Source organism: Vicugna pacos, chromosome 17 (genome assembly GCF_048564905.1).
Source record: "Vicugna pacos chromosome 17, VicPac4, whole genome shotgun sequence".
In the NCBI taxonomy this organism is placed as follows: Eukaryota; Metazoa; Chordata; class Mammalia; order Artiodactyla; family Camelidae; genus Vicugna; species Vicugna pacos.
Window position 1 is genome coordinate 34,650,778 of NC_133003.1, and position 16,899 is coordinate 34,667,676.

Here is a 16,899-nt window from a genome sequence, read left to right on the forward strand (position 1 = left end):
GTTTTCCCTATTGCAACAGCCTGAATAAATGCCTGGTACCTTTGCCCCTTTATTATAATAAAATCCAAATTGCTCAAGTAGTTATGGTAAACTTTGAAATTGGGATCGAAAGTCACCTGGCCAGCCTCATTAAACTACAGTCTGTGTTAGACCCAAGAGCCTGAAGATTCTCAGAAAGTCACTGAACTTGCCCACTGAGGGCTAACTCAAAAAATTAAAACCCAGGTCTGAATTTTGGAATACTTTCCTCTAAAAGATATTAAGGACAGAATTCAAACTGGCTCAGCGTATTCAATTTCAAAAACCACTTATGCCTAGGATTAATATGAAAGCAACTAGTTAAATTACAAACAAGTTAAACTGCTTGAAATTGTTTTAACAATTTATAATCTGGTTTGATTTTAGCATCACAGAATCTCTTAGCAGTCATTTAAGAGACAAATTCTACGAGGCATGAAGATGATGCTGCAGATACACTATCCACGAACCATGCAGCTGAATTTTATGTCCCAAAGCAAAACTGATGGCACTGAATCAGCCACAGTCTCCTTTAACTGCCCAGGAACCAACCTAAGAAGAGGATAGAGCAGAGTGAATGATGCACAGGAAAAAAAGACAGGCAAAGAAGGCAGATGACACTCCCCCCAAGTGTCCTCACCAGACCTATCACTCTGTACTCTTCAAAGCACTTTTCACTCCCCAAGCACACTTCCACAGCAGCCATGATAACATTCTGCTATAAATTTTTATCCGCTCAACTCATTAAAATGCAAGTGTACCTCTGTCATATCAGATACATTCCCAACACGTGGACAATAAACTCGAGCAAACACTGCCCATTGCATGGGTCACTATATTCCAGAACAGTGCTTGACACAGAGGAAGCATTCACTAAATGCTTGTTGAATGAATCAATGACGGTCAACTGCCAATTCTGCCATTACTACTACTGATCGGCTGGAAACTTGTGTTTCTCTTGGGTGTAGAATCAAATACACAAAACAGAATCCACTGACTCCATAAAAAAACTAAAAATAGACTTCCTATATGATTCAGCAATTCCACTCCTGGGCATATATCTGGAGAAAACTCTAATTTGAAAAGATACATGCACTTGAATGTTCACAGCAGCACTATTTACAACAGCCAAGACATGAACGCAACCTAATGTCCACTGACAGATGACTGGATAAAGAAGCTGTGGTATATACATATGATGGAATACTACTCAGCCACAAAAAAGCCATTTGCAGCAACATGGATGGATCTGGAGAATGTCATTCTAAGTGGAGCCAGAAAGAGAAAGAAAAATACTGTATTATATCACTTATATGTAGAAACTTTAAAACAAAAAAAAAAGGCAAACAAACTTATTTACAGAACAGAAAGACAGATATAGAGAACACACTTATAGTTATGGTGGGGGAAGGGGGAGGAAAGAGATAAATGGGGAGCTTGAGATTTGCAGATACTAACTACTATACATAAAATCGATAAACAACAAGTTTCTACTGTATAGCACAGAGAACTATATTCAATACTTTATAGTAACTTACAATGAAGAAGAACATGAAAACGAATATATGCATGTGTATGTATGATGGAAGCATTGTGCTGTGCACCAGAAATTGACACAGCATTGTAAACTGACTGTACTTCAACAACAACAACAAAAAAACAGAATCTACAGAGGGTAATGACAAACGTTACCTTCTGTCTCAATCATCACTTAGACTCATCCAAATTTATGGCTTCATCTTACCACCTCTAACAACTCGTCAAATGTAGGAAATGTGCCTTTTGCTCCCTTTGAGAAGCCCAAGCGCAGTGTAATAGTCAATACCCAGGCCCCATGTTCAGCTGAGAGATGAGGCATGCTTCCAGTTTTCTAAGGTCCCAAAGAGTTCAACATTCTCTCCAAAGAGCCAAATACATCCAGGAGTTACTCACGGGCAGAATTCACTTACGGACAGTATCCAACTGCCCTCCACATCTATGTAAACCCCAAATATTTAAACTTTTATATCTAGGACACCGTAAACTGGATCAGGAATAGCAACTTTATTGCTTCATAATGTTTTTACAGCTTGTCAGTTTTAAGCAAAAGAAATGAAAAAGCCACAACCAGGATCAAAAATTAGGCACACACATTAGGATAAGAAAGTAGAGCTGGACCGCCCAAGTGGAGAGCTTAGTGTTGGCTGAAATTATCTAGCTTAACTTCAGAGACCCACTCCTGGAAGGGAAGAGACATCTGACAGCTTTATCAGCGGTGGGAAACTTGGAGCCTGGCGGAACATTCCTGGTAAAGGTCCTCCACGTGGATCTGCCTCTCCTCTCAGCCCCCAAAAGACTTAAAAACACTAGCTTCCATACTACTCAGTCATTTACGAAAAGAAAAGAAAAGAAAAGAAAAGAAAAGAAAAGAAAAGAAAAGAAAAGAAAAGAAAAGAAAAGAAAAGAAAAGAAAAGAAGAAAAGAAAAGAAAAGAAAAGAAAAGTTGCCGTTTGCAACAACGTGGATGGATCTGGAGGGTATCATGCTTCATGAAATAAGTCAGACATAGAAAGACAAATACTGTATGTTATCACTTACATGTGGAATCTAAAAAAGCAAACTAGTAAATACAACAAAAAGAAAGAGAGTCACAGCTATAGAGAACAAACTAGGGGTTACCAGTGGGGAGAGGGAAGGGGGGAGGGGCAACAGAAGGGTGGGGGATTAAAAGGTACAAACTACTATGTATAAAATAAGGGGGGAGGGTATAGCTCAAGCTGTACAGTGCATGCTTAGCATCCACCAGGTCCTGGGTTCAATCTCCAGTACCTCCTCTAAAAATAAAGAAATAAATAAACCTAATTACCTACCCACCCCCAAAAAAACTAAATAAATAAGTAAATCACTCTTCAAAAAAATTTTTTTAAATCTGTGAAAAAAAGAAAATATATGTACCCACTCTGCTGTACACCAGAAACAAATACACTATAAACTGACTATATTTTAATTAAAAAAATTTTTTTAAAGGGAGGTTATAGCTCAGTGGTAAAGCTCATGCTTGCTCAGCATGCATAAGGTCCTGGGTTCCATACCCAGTACCTCCATTAAAAAAATAAACAAATAAATAAACCTAACTACCTACCCCCAAAATTAAAAACAATAATAATAAAATAAATAAGCTACAAGGATATATTGTACAGCACAGGAAATATAACCAATATTTTATAGTAACTATAAGTGGAGAATAAAAAATCCTTTAAAAATTGTGAATCACTACATTGCATACCTGAAACTGCTGTAAAATTGTACATCAACTACATCTCAATACACACACACACACACAAATACATATGCACACACACAAAAAAATCCCAAAATACTAGGCTTGCATCTGCCCTACCTGGTGAATGATAGTCAAAGATAGGCTTTGAGTCCTGAAAGTAAGGACTAAGGTAAAACATGAAGTTATTAAATGGAGTCCATGGGGAGGGTATGGCTCAAGCGGTAGAGTACATGCTTAGCATGCATGAGGTCCTGGGTTTGACCCCCAGTACCTACTGTAAAAAATAAAGAAATAAATAAACCTCATTATCTGACCCTGAAAATAAAAATTCAAAAAAAATTATTAAATGGAGTCCTGCAAGATACCACGGGGGTGGAGGGTGTGCAATACAAGTACTATAAATTCATATGTAAATTAAATTCCCTTATTATGCCAAATTAGAGTGTTTCCTCTCCAAGAATTTGTAAATCCCTCCTCAACCGGTTGGAAAGGAAATTATAAAATGCCACCCCCCACTGAAGTGCGAAAGCTACCGGTTAAATGAAAATTCCTCCCCTGCATCACACAAAGTTGCAGCCAGAGTTCTGTATCCTGTGTAGGTCTACTGGGGACAGGCAGGGTGAGGGTCCACGAGGGACAGGCAGAGTGAGGGTCCACGAGGGACAGGCAGGGTGCTGGGGAGACCTTAAGGAAAGGACCAAAGCCAGCATTTAGTTCACTAAACAAAGTAACGGAAAAGCACGTGTTGTCTTAATGCGAGCTTAGGGCTGCGTCCAGTCAGGCACCAGAGCTGGGCGAACTCGATGACCACGGGCCCCACACAGGCCTGAGTACTTGTAAGGTGGTGAGTGTGACTGAGGACCCACATTTTAAATTTTATTTCATCTTCACTGATTTAAATTAAAATGACAGTGCAGTTAATGGAAAACTTTTCACTATATTTAAAACCATATGAACCTACTTTTCCAACTAAATTCTATAAATGTATATACATACACATCAAATATTTCCAATGAAATCATAGCATCTTAATTGAGACGTACGTTAAGCATAAGACACGCCTCATTTCAAAAACCTGATACGAAAGAAAATGTAAAAATATCATCAGTAACTTAATGTTGAGTACCTGTTGAAATGATATCCTGAATAGAGTCAGTTAAATTGAATAGATCATTAAAGTTAACTTAATTAATATAAGTAATCAATTAAAATTCATTTTATTTATACAATAATAAAATTGCATGGCTAATATTAATTAAACCTACTTCATTTTATCCTTTTAAAGTAGCTATTAGGAAAACGTTAGTTACATGTGGCTCACATTATATTTCTGGTAGGTAGTACCATTCCTCAGATTCAAATTAGCTTAAACTTTCAGCTTTAAAGCTTCTTCTTAAAATAAAAACAAACAAAAAAACCTCCCTCAATCTTTTTTGTGCCTGGAGTTTGACAGTCAGAGGAAACCTATGAGCCCTGCTCGGAATGTTGTTTATAACGTATAAAATAAAATGTGTAAGAGTACAAAGGAAACCAATTATACTGAAACACAGTTGCCCAAATACTTGAAAAATAATTTTATTATTTTAATAATTATGCTTTTTTTTAAATTAAGGTACTGAAAAAACATAAATAAAAAGTGATGACTCTACTAACTAGTGTACTTTCCAACCAGAGACAGGCACACATGAAACTCTCATGCCATATAAAAATCTCTGAGATCTCTATTGATGGCCAAGTTAGGGGTATTGTTTATGCCGCTGTGGTTTGCTGCCTTCATTCATAATTGAAGGAAATGCTCCGGTTCAGTTCGGGGTGAGGGCAAATGCAGATGTCATTTTCATCCCACCCAAATGTAGGAATCCCCTGATTTCCACCCCAAGACCCCCCTTGGGGATCCATGGGCTCCAGGTTAAGGGGGCTGTTTTTGTACCTGGTGAGTTCCCGAGTCTGTTTGTCAGAGATGACCCCTATCCTTAGGATGTCATTTTACCTTGGCTCATTCCTGTTCAGTGGGAGTTCATGACTCACAATTCCTGTTTTTGACCACAACCAAACCAATATTATAAGGAAGCGCCTACACTTGTTTTTTTCCGATACTTTTGCTCTCCAACGGGAACAGGAAGAGCAGTGAGGAATGTACATTTAAAAGGAAAAAAAAAAAACTTAACTACATAGTATCAAAAACCAATTCTTTTGATATAATGATTAATTTCTGTGTGTCAAGAATATTCAGGAACCAGAAATAACACATATATTTCAGGGGCACTTAATGTAATTATACAAAGCATCTCCCAGTTTATCTTCATTTACAAACATTTCTACAATACTTACTGTGTGTGAGGAACTGTTCTAATGACTAAGTATTAACTCCTTAATCCTTAACACAATCCTATGACTTGAGTACTATTAGTACTATCCCTTAATGACAGATGAGAAAATTGAGGCTCAGAGAGGTTAAGTAATTTTCCCAAAGTCACACAGTTGCCTACTGTATTTTCAAGGTGAGGACACTACCAAACAATGCAACCTCAAGACTTAGTCATGAAAAGTGAGCTAAGGTTTTGTTTTGTTTTGTTTTGTTTTGTTTTACCACCTTCATTCCCTGCTTCTAAATCCCTCGCTAAAAAAAGTAAAGCTAGATGAGGTAAGAAAGGCTACCTTTATACCTTCTGTTCTACTCACAAACAGCTTCCAAAATTAAACCTAATGCCTTGCTTTGTGAAAAAAATAAGCATCTCTGTATCTTAGGGCAGAGAACACTGGACCTGGCATTTCTTCCACTCTTATCTAAAATATGTTCCAGGAGAATCCAGGCCTGGTGATAAACCAAGTTTCGACTTCACCACAACAGCTTAAGAGAGATTACACACGTACCCATGGGACTGAACTCAGTTCCTGGGGGTCCAGTCACTGTTGACACTCTGTCGCCAGGGCCAAGTAAACTCCGCCTCTGTCAGGCCCTCAGCCATGAGGTTTCATCAGCGAAACCAGCCCTACAGGTGTAACCAGGGAGACAGGTGTACAAGGGCCACATTCTTCCCTCCTGTGAACAAATGCAGGATTGTCTCCGTGCTGCGCTGGGCTCCCAGAGCCAGAGAAACCTCCTTCACACAGTCAGTCATCTCAACCTAGAAGCATTTTAGCAGGCTGCCACTCTGTAACAGGGCAAGTTAAAAGGCTTTGAATGCCAAGCACTAAAAGAAAGAAACAGATGACGTCACAATAGTATTTATCTAGAAAGACAATGCTCCTCAGTAAAATGTAACTACAGCAAGAATCTTTAGGGTAGATACAATCAACCAACATTTGTGGTTCTAAAAACCAACTGCTACTTTTTTAAAAGATCTCTTGGACTAATTTAAAAGCTTCTTCTTGGCTGTGTGAACGGCCATCCCTTTTCTGAAATGATAGAGTCCCAGTGGTAGCTATAATATTAAATAAAATGACTTCATTTCCTCCAGAGAATTATTTGTACCTCGACCCCCACGCTCCGGCACTCAGATACACAGGACTCCAATACCAGGGGCCAAAAAGTCAGGCCTAATGGGCCTGGCTCGTTCTCAGATTAACCACCTTCGGGGAATAATCCTATAAGAAAATATTTTCAAGATTTGGGGTAATAACATTCTGAAGCCAGATGAAATTTGTTAGAGTTTGCACTTTTGTTTCTAAAAACCTCTGAAGTCATTTGTTTCCCACAGTTTTTCTCAGAAGCTACTTTGTGGGAAAGAAAGCCAGTTCGTAGGCAGCAAGCCAGCTAGAACTGGGTTGCTCTGAAAGCAAGCCAGCCCCCGCCAAGGCTGGGCCAAATGGCCAGCTCTTGCCAAGGGGGTTAATTTTTGACCTAGGTAGAGCTACGGGTACTGACATGGAAAAATGTCTGTGACCGCGTATCAGGGAACACACAGGATACACAGAGTGGACCAGGTTTGCTGCTTCCAATTACACAGGAGGGATCCTGCCAACCCACAAAACGGTTCTCTCTCGATAAGAAGGTACACTGTTTGGAAGGACAGTAGAGAAATGGTAACACTGTGACAAAGGACACAGATTCTGGAACCGAGCTGCCTCCCATTCAAACCCCAGCTCTGCTCTGTCCTCCCTGAGTAATGCTCAGTCAGGTTAATTAAGCACTCTGCCTCAGTTTCCTCCCCTGTAAATTAGAGCACACAGCGCAGAGGGCTGTTGTGAGAATGAATGAATGAATGGATACAGACCACAGATCTTAGGGAAGTGCAATTATCACATGTTAACTTTGTGATATTTCTCAAGTTTGCCATAACCTTCATAACAAAGGGGAGGATCCTTGGAGAGATGAAAGAACGGAGGTTGAGAGACATTAAGGAACTTGCCCCACGTCGTATGGTTAATAAGTGATCACGTGGAGGGATGCACACCAAAATCTGTAAGTTCAGAGCTGGGTTAGCCTCCCTCATCTGGCTATTCTTTCCTTACTTATTTTCTCTTAAAAATGAAAGAGATGGGGGAAGTAAAATGAAATAACATTTTTAAAGTGTACTAGGTATATTATACTTTTTTTAACGAATAAAAAAGAACCTTAATTAATTGCAAACGAAATTCCACCGAGTCAAACTCTCAGAGGCTGCAAGATAAGGAGCTACCCATGTCCTGACCTCCCGGCCGGGCTCGCTCCTCGATTCTAGCTGATCTTCCCAGGCTGGGCAAGTGGAACACAGAAAGGCCGTGCTCAGAGGGAGGCTACCAAACACGCCTCAGCTCAGCTGTCTGGAAAAGTCTCTCCTAAGGCTCAGGCAAGGAGGCATAATACCCCTGGGCACTCAGGGAAGGGAAGGCATACATGACCACATGTCTCCTACATAGTGGACCTACAGAACTCCACTCCACTTTTTGTTTTAATTTTTTATTTGTCATTTTTTGGTGTTTTTTTGTTTTTTGCAGGGAGGGGGTAATTGAATTTGTTTATTTATTTATTTATGAATGAATGAAGGTACTGGGGATTGAACCCAGGACCCCGTGCACACTAAGCATGTGCTCTACCACTGAGCTATACCCTCCCCACTCCACTCCACTCCACTTTTTCCTCCTTGAAAGTCTTTCCGATGTTCCTCAAAAAAAAAAAATTTTTTTTTTTGACTTGCACTTCTTATTTTTCTTTACATCCCTTTTCCATTTCTGGAACTGCTCCAGGTGGTTGTCCTCTGAGTATCAGCATGACAACCACCAACCTCTCAAAACGCCTCCTACCCTCGGTCACCGTGTTACACAGCAGAAAAGGAAAAAACAACCACATGGGTTGCCCGTCACAATATTTACCAGGGCTGCCGTGTTTTGCTTGTTTTCAGTGGGGGATGCTGAGCGTTGACAAAGGAAAAGCAAGACTCCTCTGTGTCAAACACAAGCTTAAGATGATTTCCTTCTCCACTGCCCTTGTGTCAACTGCACACAAACCCAGGGCTGCCAGGGGCTCCAGGAGGGTTTACGGTCCTGCTGAGCCATAAACACGCCATCCTTCAAAACAACATACAGAGCCACTCAACATCAAACAAGCAAGGTCGTTCCAGAAAGGATACACTGGGTTGTGACGTCGAATGCGCTGAGTGAAATAACTTTGTTTCCCCTAAAAATAGATAAAGCAAAACAAATATAGGAGTGTTCCAAAGCAGTGTAACCAGCTACTTCTTCCTGTGACTCACCACGCTCTCCGAGCTTCTTTTTTATAATAACTGTAGGCCAGGAACCATGTGCTCTTTGGAGGCCTGACTCAAATACTATTCACACCAAGACTGTGAGGAGTTTGAAATTGTTCCCATTTCGTGGCTGAGAAGAGTGAAGCTCACAGAGGTTAAGCCACGGCGTAGGTTAACATAATTTGCTACTGGCTTTGGAACGCTAGCCTGTTAAGATTCTGGAAGTTGAACTTTCGTAAGATCGGCTCACATTGAGTTAAGGCCTCAAGCGATCACCCAGTGGCCCCCTAACCAGGGTTTAAGCGAAATTCACTCAAGGTTTCTGGGCTCCAAACCCCAATCTCATTTCTTTTCAGCACAACACTCAGACTCCATAAGAATCAATTTTTAAAACTTAAAGGAGGCATCCTTTTAAATGACTAAAATTAAGAGACTGGCAGCACCGAGGGCTGGTGAGAATGTTCAAGAATGTTCAACAGCAGCAACTCATCTATGGCTGATGGGAATGGTAACTGGAACCATGACCTTGGAACGCTGCTTGGAATTATCTACGGGAAATAGATGAACGCATACTCTGTGGCCTGATGGTCCTGCGATTCCACTCCAGGTCCACCCCAGAAAAATGCAAGCACATTTCCTGTGCACCAGAAGACATGGATGTCCATAATGATCGTAACACGATTCAAGACCGCAAGCGACACAAACGTCATCACAAGAGCATGCGAGTGAATGTTGCTACCTCCCTCTTACAACACTACACAAAAATGAAAATCTATGAACTACAGCTACCCACACACACGGACCAATGAGGAAATGAAACCAGGTGCAAAAGAATACAATACTGAATGACGCCCTTTATACAAAGTTCCAAAACAAGCAAAACTCATCCATGGGGAGAGAGGGTGGGATGGTGGTTACCTCTGGGGAGGAGGCAGCAAGCCCAAGAGGGAGCTGCTTGGTTACTGTCGTGTTTGGGTTCTAGACTGAGCCAGTGTTACCCAGGTAGGCTGGCTCTGAAAACTCACCCCTTGCACACTTAAGATTTATGTGACTCTCTTATCAGATAATCTTTCTCTCCCTCCCCTCCAAAAACAAAAAAAAAAAGTAAGGAAATTCATGAAACCTTGAAATCTAAACCAGGTTTTTAAGACTTGCACAGGGAAAAAGAGGTACAGTATGAGACATTTAAACCGAGTTCAGTATTCTTACCATGCAGGAAAAGCTCTACCGAGAAATCAGTGCAGGATTTTAAACAGTGTTTACATTCAATAAAGACCTGCTTATTGTGGCATCGAAGAGACACACATGCAATCTGTCTCTAGAAGAGGCATACACACGCAGTGCCTGGGGTCAGGAAGTATAACACTCCTGTTGCAGTGATAAAGTCACTTAGTATATTGGCACAAAATACCCTGTGCCGGGGTAAAAACTGACTACTCTCTGCAGCGGCTACTAAGAGAAACAAGGGCCAGCTTGGTCTTCTTCAGCACGAAGCCTTACTTCCAACAATCCCAGAGAGGACGACAGGGCTGTGCATCATATGACGTGGCCCATACATGTAAGATTTTTTTTTTTTAATGTCCATGGTCCTAGTGAAGAAAAATACCTTGTCCCTTGTCCAGGAGAGAAAGAATTCCAATGCTTCTCACACCTGCCAAACCAAAATAAGGTTTCAAACTTGAAGTCCCTGAGGGCATAGTAGCTCAGAAAGATGCAGACCCTGGAACTTTAAACTGGCTTGTTTCTCTGGCCCCTTCATCTGATTAACTCTCAGAAGAAACACTTCACACCCACCTCAAGCTCACCGCTTCCAAGCCGTCCCTGAACTCCCCTTCCCCTGTGTTGGGTCCCTTCAACTTTTAGCTCCTTAGAATGTTGTTTCTGTCCTAACAGCCCGTTACTGAAATTGTCATTATACCTTTATCTGCACAATTATTTGATTCACCGCAAACAACATCAACTTTCCATCCATCTTTGATTCCTTAGGGCACAGTATCTGTGCACAGTGGGTGCTCGATAAAGTCTTAACGGACAAGTGAATAAAGTCTCTCTAAATACCAACAACAACAACAAAGGCAAACATTCTCCCTGTTCTATTCAAACCAATGACTGCAGCCTGGTACCTTTCAGGAGTGATCTAAATGCAGAAGAGTTTTTAGAGAGTCAAGTTCATTTCCCATTCTGCCTGGATTCCCCGTGTGGAAAAGCTCCCAGGAAGGCTTGCCTAGATAAGGAGAAAGTGATGTCTAGACAATTCTGCTTTAGCCTTCTGCTGGGAAAACCTCCAGCTATTTCACTGAACCTCATATAACCAAGTCATAGTTCACATTTCACAGATTCCTCACGAGGGTTTTGACATCTTTGGAGAAGAGAGCTGGAGGATGGGGGGTAGACGTCTCTCTTTGGAGTGGTTTCTAACAAACCAGTTACTACAAACAATTCTAAGAAGACTAGGATGTCACTGGTCTCTGCGGTTGCTAAACAAAAAGGAGGGCTGTCCTATGGGGTGACTCAAAAAAACGCAGAAAGTGCTTAATCATGATTTAATGACAGTATTTCATGGTGAAATCATACAGGAAAAAAATCTCCCAGGTTTCAAGCTGGAATTGAGGATTTCACTGTCCATACAAACATACACAAGCCTGCCCTTGAGAAGAACTATGCAGGGAGGTGGGCTCTGTATGCTTCACCCATTTCAATTCTCCTACTTCTCCCTAAGACTTCCCAGCTTCATTTGCATGTAATTTCCCCATCCTTCCTCCTACGTGGCCACAAGGGAAAAAAATTCCGAGAAATAAGTTTCAAGGCTCCAGTTACATGCATTCCTTCCTGATTGTCAGTAACCCATGACTCTTATAGGTTTTCAGCACCTTGTCTCCAAGCTATAAGCTCTTGGTGGGCAGGGACTCACCTGCCCTTCCCATGCTCTAGGCAGCATGGAGCACAGCCTATATGCTGACATGACGGGTATGCAAATGCTGGTAGCTAGATGGGTGAATTAGGTTCCTTCGATGCTTTGAAATAACATGAAACTCCAGAACAACCTTTTGAATTTCCATGATGCCATGCTTCCACGGACGAGAAGGGATAAGATTATTCCTGTTTGCCATCTGGTATGTCCCTGCATCAGGCTATTTCCAAGTGCTGAGATGCATCAGAAGGAGGACAGACAGGAAATAAACCACTCTCGATCAAGTCAAAAAAGTGTTCAACACAAACCTATAGAAACAAGAGTCACCTTGAGCTGGTGCTGCTTACCCAGCATGCATTTCACTTCCCCTTACCTCTCTGAACTCTTTCGGTGACTCAGCCCAGCCCTTCCTGGGCGGTAGTTGCTACTGTTATTTTCAACTCAAGTTCCTTAAGCAACAATGAACATGCGTAAATGAACTGTACACTGTCAGCACTGAATAAATTACTAGGATCTTGAAGATTCCTTATGTAAATGAGGAGAAAATATAAAACTGGGAAAATCCATTGAAAAATAATTGGTGGGTACTGCACCGCTGGCTTGAACAGCAAAAATACCTCTGTATACACGCTATGCTGGGAAGCTTGGGAAATCGTATTAAAATGGAGCCCTTTTTAAAAACTTCTGTTAAAAACTTCTGTAAAAAAAAAAAAACTTTTGTTTAAAACAAATCCTTCTGTTAAAAAAAAAATGGAGCCCTTTTGGAGACACTCCTGAGATAAGGAAAGTCTAATATCTAGATCATGCCTCAAAAGGCACTTTATGACGAATAGGTATCTGCATTTTCAATACAGTCAGGAGCTGAACTAATAATACAGAACTATATCCATTCATGTCATTTTACATGTTTCAAAAAACAAGCTTTCCCATTAAGGACAGGCTCCATTCCTCTTCACCCTCACCCTCCTGTCAGGCTTCCCTTAATGAAGTTTCTGCCTGATAAACATCATGAATGTACCATTGTGCCCAGAAGAAAGCAGCTCACATCAAATTGCTTGATTTGAGCAAAGTGCCTGGGAGCCACCTGAGCAAAGCAGCTCAAGTTCTTTGGAAAAGGTTATTTCTCCAATTGGGACAGTTTCCATGATTTGCTCGGCATCATATGCAACAAGAGGTTGTTCTTCTTTTGCTATCTACTTCATCTCATTGTTTCAGGGTAAGAAGGAAGCATATTTGGCTTGTTTTTTTTTCTCACAGACACTGCTCTGAACTATGTTACCCCAGTGTACTCACATTTTTCCAGGAGTTATGTGCATGCATGCACATACGCAAAAAAAAAAAATGTACTTGCCAACTCAGTTCTTTGGACTTTATTACATTAAAATGCCAATGCAAAAGTCATGACAAAACAGGCAGAGAAATTAGGTTTCAGCTCATAAACAGACAAAAAAGAAAAAGAAAGTTAAAAGACTAGCAATTTAAAAAAATACCACGTATAGCATAATAAAGTTAATTTGTTGCAAGAGTTTTGTGGTTAAATAATGACAGCCTGATGTAGAACTGGCAGCTCACAACTTCTCCATGACAGTTATTTTCAAATTTTAAGAAGAACCCTATTGTAGAAGGGTATAGCTCAGTGGTAAAGTGCATGCCTAGCACACACACGGCCTTAGGTTCAATCCCCAGTACTTCCATTAAAAGAATAAATAGACCTAATAATCTTCCCCCCCCAAAATAATTAATGAAAAAAATCTTTAAAAAGAAGAGCCCTATTAAAACAAACTATGGTTACCAAAGGAGAAGGGGGGAGGGATAAATTAGGGATTTTGGATTAATAGACACACACTACGATGCATAAAACAGATTAACAACAAGGACCTGCTGTACAGCACAGGGAATTACATTCAGTTTCTTGTAATAAGCTATAATGGAAAAGAATCCGAAAAAATATATATGTATGTATATGTATAACTGAATCACTTTGCTGTACATCTGAAACTAACATTGTAAATCAACTACACTTCAGTAAAAATATAAAATTTTTAAATGTAGGGAAAATGGTAACCCAAAAAAGAGCCATATTCCCTTTCACAGTCACTAATTTATTTAAATTTCACAACAACTCTAAATAAGATGGCGAAAAATTCTATTAGGGCAGGAGCTTTGCCTGCTCTTTTTTCCCTCTACTCATTTATCTCAAGATCTGACACAGTGCCAAGCATACAGTAGGTATATAATAAAATCTGTTGACGGAAGGTCATATGTTAGACAAATGCAGCTTGTAATACTCGAGCAATTTGTCCAGGACCACAAGACTGGTCAGTGGCTAGGCCAGGCTTTCAATGAAAGGCAGTGGGATCCCTGCATCTGGCATGGAACCACTCTGTGAGTCTGGCCCTTCTGATACCACTTTTAAGATCACAGCACATCTCTGCAAGGCGGCTATAAGACACCATCCTGCAGACTGAGAAACAAACAACAGTTTTAACCCATTAACCCGGTAACTGCCCTGCCCATGACTATCCATCCTTTCACTGGCTGTCTCACAGTGTACCCCTGCCCCCAAGAACTATCTTCAAGTCAGAGTTCCGCAGGGAACTAAAGACCATCAGGGCTTAACAGAAGCCAAACCGCGGACCAGTGGCTACTGCAGTCCCTGTCGGAGGAGTCACTTCTACACTGACAACAAAATCAGTCCCAATGAGAAGGAAAAAGGAAAGGTAAAAGGGGGCTCATCTGAAATCACGCTGATGTTCCAAATGGGCCCCAGACCCATCGGCCAGCAACTGAATCAAACGGAGAGAAGACTCCACAGAGCAGGGACATGAGTCACTGGCTCCTTTTTACCAAAAGATACAAAGAAAAGGAGTCTCCTTTTTATATACCTAAAAATCTCTCAGTACCTCCCGATCGGTCTCAATCATTCATATTCTCTCTCTCTCTCTCTCCCCCTCTCCCCCTCTCTCCCTCCCCCTCTCCCTCTCTCTCTCTCTTTCATTTGTTCCCATTCTCAAGGCTCCGTGAATTGCCAACAAGTTCTTACCAGTGAGCATCTAGTTTTCTTTCCAAAGTAAGATTTTGCCCTTACCTCTTCTCTTTTCCAAACTTCATGTGAGTTAGCACTAACCCAGCTCAGACAGATTTTGTGAGCAGCTGCACACCTTTATCTTCCTGAACAGAGTCCCTAAGAGTCATGCAAATCCTCAGGCTTATCCTGGATTCACTTTCAGGGCACCCCCCTGGGGACACCCCTTCTTGCTCTTCCTCTGCCTTATGAACCCACCGAAGACTAACAGACATACAGGACCCATTACCTGGATGTCCAGACACATAAGAAATGCAAAGAATTTCAATGAGAAGTTAGACACATCAGCATGCAACTCCCCTATTCAAGGTGCCAAAGATACCAAGGACTGTTTCATGAAAATAAGCATCCTTGCCCAAAGCCCCAAGGCATGATTATAATTAGCCTTGCTCTGAAACCTTCCAAAGAGGCCAAAACCTACTGCACACATTTTTCTGAGCCAAGAAACAGACATAGGGGGTAAAAGATTTTCCAGTGAGCATTTTAAAAACAGATGCAACTATCTGATAAAGGCTCCCTCGGCCCAGAGCACTGACTGTGGACGAAGACTGGACACACAACCCTCAGGATCCGTCAGTGTTTTTAAAAAATGTCACCACCTGCATCCTCACCCTCAAGACTTTTGCCATGTCTGAGTACTATTTGACTATTTCATCCTAGCTTTAGGGAGTAAAAAAAAAAGCTTCTTTTATGTAACTAAGTATATTTTAAATGGAAAATTTCCATCACTTTTGTAAGGAGAAATAGAGAATTAGCTGCCATAAAAATAAGGTAACTCTGAAGGCAAAATGAGGGCATTAAAGACAATGGCCTCTCCACTAGAAAAGGGATTAGCCAGTGTTAAAGATTAGCAAATGTTAAAGTGTATTAAAGACATATTAGCACCTGGAATGAAGGAGGAAAGGGGAGACAATTGAATCTGAATGGAGGAAGGAACTCTAGTGAGAAGACAGAAGCCAGGGGCTCTATTCCAATCTCCTCTTCACTGCCGGAGGAATGCGCATCACACAGCTCCTGGCAGACCTCCTCTAGGAGACAGAGATGCTATCAAGACCACAACTTGTACCCTCAGGTGAGCAACTAGGGCAAAGCTTCTCCTCCACAAACACCCAGGTCTGTGAGACAGTCAACAGTCACGTTTATTTCTATTTTCTTCCCCTCTTTCCACAGAAGATTGTGGGCAGCACAGAAGAAATTATATCTAGCCTCCGTTAGGAGTGGACAAATGATGGCAGTCCAAAGCACCCCAATGTACTTCCTACCCAGCGAGGTCCCCCACAGTGCCAGACAGCAAGAGGACCCAGAATTAGAAATGCTAATGGGAAGGGAAAGTATTTTACTACGATATCCGTACCCCCCACCAAAAAAATAGCAAGGAGTTCTTTGCTCTGCAAGACAGACCTTCAACAGTTCAAGGCCACACCAAAGTGGTGAGACCTTGGATGTTTTACCTGTTTCCGCAATTCAGAGGAAGGGTTTTTCTCCCCAACCACAGAAATCTCTACCACCTTATTACAATCCTGCAGTTTCTCCATCTTGTGACTAAAAGGGAAAGTGCGAAGCCTAGAGATCCCGACCCCTGAAGTATGATCTCATTCCTGCACTTACTGGCCTCACCTTGCTCCTCTGCAAACGGGATCATCTATTTAAGGTTGTTTTGTGACTCAAACGAGGCAATGTACAAAAAATGTCTGGCCCATTACCAGCACACAGTTGCTTCTCTCTAAAATTCAGGAAATCTGTTAGTTTTTTTTTTTAATCCAGGAAATTAAAATTTTAGCACTTACTTTACGACATGTACTAAATGACTACGATACTCCAGCCTCTGTTCTAAATGCTGTACATGTACTGATTCATTTACTCCCACAAAACCCCCTGAAGTAGGCACTATGATTATTTCCATTTTATAGATGAGATGAGATTAGTTCCATTTTATAGGGCAACAAAGAGGTTT

The 16,899-nt window shown here is 41.1% G+C and overlaps 1 protein-coding gene and 1 non-coding gene across 14 annotated transcripts in view; both read right to left on the bottom strand.

The window, feature by feature from the left end:
- The window catches only part of MAGI1 (membrane associated guanylate kinase, WW and PDZ domain containing 1), a 574,222-nt gene that overhangs the window by 495,594 nt on the left and 61,729 nt on the right, over window positions 1–16,899 (bottom strand). The window lies entirely within an intron of this gene.
- TRNAT-AGU (transfer RNA threonine (anticodon AGU)) lies at window positions 8,245–8,316 on the bottom strand. Its single transcript has one exon. It is a non-coding gene; the product is annotated as a tRNA-Thr (tRNA).